Here is an 8101-nt window from a genome sequence, read left to right as displayed (position 1 = left end):
AGACTGCATATAAAGAACTCGTAAATTAACATTTGCTTTAAATAAGTTATTTTTCAAGTCATTTGCATAGGATTTGATGGTTATGTATCAAATCTTTTTTAGTCACAGTTATTGCAAATGTAGAATGTTGTCTGAGAGGGAGTAGCTCAAAAGATTATTATAGTTAAATATTTTAGAATCACCTTCATCTTAATGTTTCTCAAGTTTAAGGGTTCCTCGTTGACATAAAGGAAACAATGTCCTCCTTTATTTCATTAGGTTACTACAACCTCAAGATAGAACAGTGGCTGGCATCACCGTATTTCCCATGTTTGCTCCTAATGCAACCCTATTGCACATTTGGTTGCTTCCTTCCCCACCTGCACACAGATCATCATTAATTAATTCAGTCTAAATGTAACCTGAAAGTACCTGAGAGAGCAGTGCTGCAACAGAAGTACCATGCCATTCAACATGGTTCAGGAAAAGATTTCTGAATGCACGAAAGCTTGTTCAGATTCGATTTCGGAAATGGTAACTGTTGCACTGTGGAAAGTCAAAGAAATGAGAGGATGTTTATTACACACTGCATCACATCCCTATTGGGCACAACTCATGGTACAAGTTCAAAGTGCGACTGTGGATGCCGTTGTGTAAATCAAATTCAAGTTAATACCAGCTTTTACCTATTTTGTATTGTTGTACCAGTGGGGAAAGTGGCAGCCTACAAGAACGTCACTTCCAGAAGTGAACCACATTCACTACCATTGTTAGAGAGTCCTAGAGTTCGATATCAATTAAATCATATGCCCATTCAGCTCTCCAGTGCAATATGGTTTAAAGTACCAAAACAATCTTAATATTACACAGCTTTTCAGGAAAATTTATTTTACCATGCTAAACTGAAATATAAGGGGTTTATAAGGCCTTGTTTATTATACATTGATCACAAGTATAACTTTGTAAGTATATTAAAATAGAAACTTTAATAATACAATACATAATCACACTGAGGTTTTGTGAAATTACAATGTGCAGTGGTTTATGAAACCAACTTTTGCAAGTAGGGATGTTGTTGAACCCAGGTGAGTGCTTTTAGCAATGTAGGGTCAGGTTAATGGAAACAAAATATTGAACATTGAAGCGTTCTGGCAAATTTCCAACATGAGCACAATCACCATTAAAGATCAATGTTGGCCAACCTCCAAAGCCAAGCTAAAACAGTTCATTGTACGGATGTTAAATCTTACAAATGCTCAATTGCCATTTGACTGCACACATTAAGTTAATGTGTTATTGTAGATGATAAATGTTTTGGTTGATAGAATGGAATTGAGGACGGGGAGGGGGGGGGTGGGACCACAGAGCTAGCCTGCAGGCTGTTCGGCCAAGGACTACCATAAAGAAAAGAACAAAACAAAACGGTTCAGCAGAGTATTGAGCAACATTGGCATTGCATATCCAGAAAGCAGCCGAGAGGCACTATTCAGATTTCAAACAGCTACCTAGTTTTTGAAGGGGAGGTAACTCATTGTAACCATTATAAAATGGCACACCAATAATCTTCACAAATCTGCTCAGAGGATAAAATTAAATGAGCGCTAAATCTGTTGTGTAAGCATTACAGATACAATATTGTATAACCTGAAATTTTAATATAGTTGCTTGAATTAGTTCTGTTCATATTGTGTACAATATTACCTTTAAATCTGTCCAATTTTGTTCTCAGTACAATGATATATTTACACAGGTCAAATTAGGGCTTATTTTATGTTGAAGTATCTTTGAAACCTAAATGTGTTGCAGAAAGAAAATGTTTTTTCTGTCAACTGTTGAAATGTTGTTTTGATTTTTCCTTTAGTTTGTGGTTGTTTGGAGTACATCTTTGAAGAGCAATAAAAACATTTATACTGAAGAGTGTTGATTTTGCATTCTAAAAGTGAACCAAAAATATAGATCTTTTAGAGACAATGTGATATGAAAGGTCAAAGTGCACAGAAGACCTACGGCCAAGTAAAATGTCACTGGAGATCACAGAACATTAGAATATCTGGAGATAGACACAACATGCTGGAGTAACTCAGCGGGACAGGCAGCATCTTTGAAGAGAAGGGATGGGCAACTTTTCGGGTCGAGACCCTTCTTCAGACTTGTATCTGGGATCAGTTTATGTATTCAAAATCTACTTCCTACAAGTGAAATAACTTGAGGCAATCTCAATCTGTTCCTTAGTGGGTGCAAGTGTACAACACAGAACCAGCTATAACCCATCAAACTTTCCACCAAATTTCCATTAATGAAGCTTTTCAGTGGACCAGCCTATGCTGTTATTTGCCCTTTGACTGTCTTCTCTCATTATGATTTTTCAGTCTCCACCTCACGTCTCTCCACAAGTAACTTAGTCAACTGAAGCACATTCCTGTACTGGTTCCAGCATGGTGACAGGCAGATTAATCTTTTTGATTCAACTGTTTAACACATCAGGAAATTCTGATCTAATTTTGTGGTGTGGTGCAAATTAAACTATTAAATGATTGACAAGGCAACTTGAAGCCAATGCGCTGCAACACATGCTCCGTAGCAATCTGAAGTTTGTGAGGAATGTGAAAACAAGCAAAATCTCAGAGAAAAACAGCTTATAATAAAATGGAGGGCGGCATGGTGACACAGCAGTTAGTGCTGTTGCCTCACTGTTTCAGGAACGTGGGTCTGATCCAACCTCAGGTGCTGTCTGTACATTCTCTCCGTGTGTGTGTGTGTGTGTGTGTGTGTGTCTTCTGGATCCTCCAGTTTCTTCCCACATCCCCAAAGATGTACGAGGGCCAGTTACCCAGAACCGAGATTCATGGCAAAAGGAACCAAAAGGGAGAAGGGGATGTGGGGAAGAGAGGGAGGGGGGGAAAGAGTGGGAGGGGGGGGGGGGAGAGGGGAGAGGGAAAGAGAGAGGGGGGGGGGGGGGGGGGGCAGAGGGAGGGAGAGGGGGAGATAATACATCAGGGCAGTAAGGGAATGGGATTGATCTCCTGCGAGCCAATGGCTGAGTTGTTTCCTATTATTTCTGTATTAGTACAATCTCAACACTCCAGAAACCATTACAAGGAGTAGAAAATTAGGTTGGTTTTATTTGGAGACACAAGAGGAGCAGTTTTTCCATTCAATACCCATCCCCCAAATTACATTAACAAAAATGCCAAAGTTTAGCTCTCGCATCCTTCCGACTCAGTGTCCTCAGGACAAGCCACCTTCACTGTGCTATAAATCTCAACTGAAACAATACACCAGCGTTGCATACCTGGCCTTTCACTGCCTCAGGCATGGAGTTTTTATGAGCTCATTTTGGAACTTTTGCTACCCTTCTATCCCTTCCTCAAATACTTCTGGAAATCTAAAGACATTGAAGTAGGAGGAAGCAAACTTTTATTGGCACTCAAAGTCACGCAACAGCACTCGAGCTTCATAGAGTTGAAGAGGGAAGGCTATAAATCAATGGACACCACCTGCAAGGTTCAACAGTGAGGTTGTTCCTGGTGCAGCCTTTCACTTTGTGACTCATTTTCTTTTCCAATATAAAATCGCTCATCTCCCCAGGAGGCACTATGTATGACAGCTCAGAAAGTGGCAATGGAGCTCCTTAACAACTACCAATTTTCCATGAGTAAGCCTACTGGACAAGCTTGCACAACTTTCAAGAGGGATGGCCAAACAGTGGTTAGGAGCAGGAACCTAGTTGATTCTCTTTCCTCACCGTTGCTCTGTGCAACTCTGGTTCTGAATAAAAGCAAGCAGCTTAATAGAGACTAACGTAGCAACTTGATCTGTATGGCAAGGAAAATTTCAAACTGAGGTTTGCCAGCAAGTTTGCTGACTCGTGTTGAACAGCTCATATTCCGCAGTAAGACTGATTACAACAGTGGTACCATAATTATAACAGCATCTCTGAATATACCAAACCTCGCTGTGGCTGCCGACTACTATATCTATCCTCTTATAAACTTGTCCTCGCCCTCAACAACTTCTCTTTTGACTCCTCCCACTTTCTCCAAGTTAACAGGTGTAGCCATGGGCACTCACATGGGCCCCAGCTATGCCTGCCTTTTTGTTGAACAATCCTTGTTCCAGGCATACACTGGTCCCATCCCTCAACTTTCTCCGTTACATTGACGACTGCATCGGGACTGCTTCCTGCATCAGCGTAGAATTCATGAACCTCATCACTAACTTCCACCCTGCCCTCAAATTCACCTGGACTATCTCTGACACCTCTCTCCCCTTTCTTCATCTCTCTGTCTCCATCACAGGAGACAGACTATTACCTGATGTCTACTACAAACCTACCAACTCCCCACACAAGAACAATTCTCCTGGTCTTCATCTTTCAACTCACCAGTTTCCACATCTAACACATCATCCTCCAACATTTCCGTAACCTCCAATGTGATCCCACCACAAATCACATCTTCCCATCTCCACACCTTTCCGCTCCCTCTGCAACTCCTTGGTTCACATCCCCTTCCACCCCCTCCCCAGGTACCTTCCCCAGCAATTGCTGAAGATGCAACACCTGTCCTTACACTTCCACCCTCAACTCCATTCAGGGACCCAGACAGTCCTTCCTGGTGGGACCGAGGTTCTCATGCGCCTGTTCTACTGCATTCGGTGTTCCTGATGTGTCCTGTACATTGGCGAGACGAAACATAGACTCAGCGCCCACTTCGCTGAAAGCTGATGCTCGGTCTGCCAAAGCCAAGTGGATCTCCCAGTTGCTAACCATTTAAATTCTCCTTACCATTCCCACACTGACCTTTCTGTCGTAGGTCTCCTCCATTGTCAGTGAGGCCACATGCAAATTGGAAGAGCAGCACCTCATATCTCACTTAGGCAGCTTGCAACCCAGCGGTATGAACGGTGAATTTTCTAATTTTGCGTAACTTTTACAAATACCTCCCTCCCCTGTCCTTCCTCTACTAAAGGTCCATTAACCAGCTCCAGTTTGCAACAATGTATTCCTCTTGGCCTCACACCCGTCTCCAGCCAACAATTCAGCCGATCATGGAACCTCCTTGGAATCTGTTGCTGGCCCCAACTTGTCCTGTTTTCCCCCCACCTTGGTTTGTTTCCTTTCCCATGCACTCCCCCAACTACAATCAGTCTGAAGATGGGTCCAGGCCCAAAACGTCACCTAGCTGCCCGATCAGCTGAGTTACTCAAGCATTTTGTCTCTTTGGTATAAACCAGTATTTGCAGTTCCTTTTTATTACTACATCTATTATTCTGCCTGCAGTGAGATTACCCTCATGATCAAATACTCCATCAACAACAGAGGGGTCATCTGAGTGAGGTACTAGAGAAGGCCCATGGACTGGTACCTCAGGAGTGATGGTTCGAGCGGTAAAATGAATAACCAAACGTGAAACGCAAACTCCTCAGATATACTAGCATTCGCTATCACCACCTATAAGTTGATGAAAGAATGTATTTTGGAACACATTCAATTAAGTAAATTAATTGTTACCTCTCAGATCTTCACAAAGAACCCAGGGATGGGAACAGTATAAGATTTGATCCCACACCCTTTAGATGCAAATTATTTAAGATTCCTTGTTTTAAGACCAGTTTTTCCCCCACATGGAACAGATGTGAGGAGGAAGACCCCTACCTGTTCTCCATAAACCAACAACAACACCTTTAGGAATTCCACTCTAATTACTGTTTATTCTGCTCTGGTGGCAAAATAGGGCTAAACTGTTTAACCCTTCCCAACCCAGGCTCCAAGGACAGATACATTGAATTTTAAAAACTTTCCAACTTTTCATAAGCCCTTTCTTTCTTCACTATACCTTTACTTCAGCAATGAGTTGTTGGAGAAACATTGAACCACGTCACTGCAAAACTGACCATCACCTGCTGCCAACTTAGAGCTGCCAAATATTAGTCAATGTTGTTCTGACCCATGATTAAATAGTGGAAAATCTCAGCTTTTTGCAGCCGTTCAGAAGACAGTTTGAAGTCACATATCAGTTAGAGCAAGGCTTAGAGACAATATCACCTTCGTGAGTTAGCCTGCTGCTTGAAATAACCGACAGTTACAGCAGAAGTGTAGAGCCAAACGGATTATTTCTGTGCTGTACAACTCAAGTGGGCACAAACCATCAAACTCTACACCCTATTATGAGAGAAAAGGGGAAAATTCAGTTTGGCCAGGTGCAAAATGATTGATAATAGATCAGCTGCTTGTTCGGTGATCCTCCTTTCTAATTTGCAAGTCGTTACTAAAGCGGCGGTTGAAAGGTTGGCCTCTGATAGCCTGAGAGCTGGGTGGGGGTTGGGAGAAAAGAGCAAATAGAAAAGCTCCAGAGGGAATAGCACTGGCAAAATATTGCAAAAAAAGAGCAAGGCTGGGTGGATTTTTAAAAAACCATTCTGTGCATCAGAAGCAGAGAGCTGGGAGAGGGACTGACGACACCTTGCTAAGTAGATACCGCTGGATTCACATAACTGGTACTTTTTGCTCTGATTCAAGCATTTACATTTATAAAGCTTTTAGACTCACATGTACCCGCTTGCTATTGCAAAATACCAAACATCAGAAATGTCACTCTGAACAATGTGATTAGGAAACTTCTGCAAGATGCATTGAAGATAACTCTTGACACAAAATGAATTATAGAATAAAGTTTACTGGCAATTGAGGGGGGGGGGGGGACAAGGAACAAAGCAAAAGTAGTACCATTAGTGCCATGAAAAGAGCTGTTGAGCTTGAAGACATCAGTTGGAAGAGCTGGTGTTGTCCTCAAAAGAGTTAAACACTTGGTTGTAAAGGGAATTGTGAGAAAGGAAACTCTGTTTCATTCTCTCATCTACCTGCAAGGAGCTATTTAACAGAGCAAGCGGAACTAGTGGGGACGTGTGAAGAGACAACAGTCACCCTGCACATCCCAGTTTCCTTCAATTCTCCCAAGATAACACTAAAATCTATACTCTGATTTTAAAGGATAGCAGCAAGATCCTTTGTACTGCGAGATTTCTTCAGCTGAAACCACTTTCATGTTTGAATATTTACAATCAAATATCTCAGCACATTTATAAAAACAAGTCTGTGTGTATAACACTCGATCAAAAAAGGCACAAAACTGCTGCAGATACAGTGGAACAAGAGAACAATACACATTTACATAGGACAGGGGTGACATTAGCATTGTTTACTATTTATCCACTTCCTTAATGAAGGAGTACACTTTAACAGGAGGAACGTGGTGGGTAGGGCAAGTAATTTGACAATGCATGACAAATTGATTCCTACACATGCCACAATTTGCTACAACAGTACCTTGAGTATTTTACACAAGGTCAAATGTGTCACAGAACCTAGCTTGAGGGCTAAATTACATACCAGTTATATATTTTTTCCTATTTTACCCAAACATTATATCCAAAAATACACTGCAACAAGGCCTGTTGAATCATTGGGTTCATTTTTAACTGATTGCTTACATAGCAAATGAAATCAAACTAAAACACACCTCTGTAGTGGAAACACTGAATTGATTATCCTAATTTATCCTAATCAAATGATAATATTCTTCAGCATCCCTTCAATCTCAAAGATCTGAAATGTCTTTGCTGGAGGCTTAAACTGTCCAGAATCTCTGCATTATGGAGAAAACTAGTTTGCAAGTTTCCCCGAGCAAGAAGGAAAGATGCAGCCAAAATGTTAACTTCGATATACTGTCACCAGTGCAATCAAGTCCACTTCTTGAATGATTCAGTGTAGGACAGTTCTTCAATTTAATTTGAAAGTTGCTCTGACCCAAAATAAAATTACAGGTAGTTAAGCTGCCCACTATTCAAAGGCAGAAGCAGAATTAAAAAACCCTTTTAAAATGTAAAGAATATCTGAGGCATACTTCAGATGGGAAAGTGGATATAGCTCAACACTGAGGCCGTTCTGGAAATGCGAGGGAGAATATGGGCTGAATGGGTTCCTTCCATAATATAAATTTCTAAAGCTCCAAGTCGGACAAAATAGAAGTAAAATAAAAAAGCATCCAATCTCAAGAGCACCCCTCCTGCACCAGCATATTTTCCGAATTTCCCTTATAACCCACCTTCTGATCTTCAGATA

The sequence above is a fragment of the Amblyraja radiata genome, chromosome 46 (genome assembly GCF_010909765.2).
Source record: "Amblyraja radiata isolate CabotCenter1 chromosome 46, sAmbRad1.1.pri, whole genome shotgun sequence".
NCBI classification, from domain to species: domain Eukaryota; kingdom Metazoa; phylum Chordata; class Chondrichthyes; order Rajiformes; family Rajidae; genus Amblyraja; species Amblyraja radiata.
Note: the sequence above shows the minus strand (reverse complement) of the source record.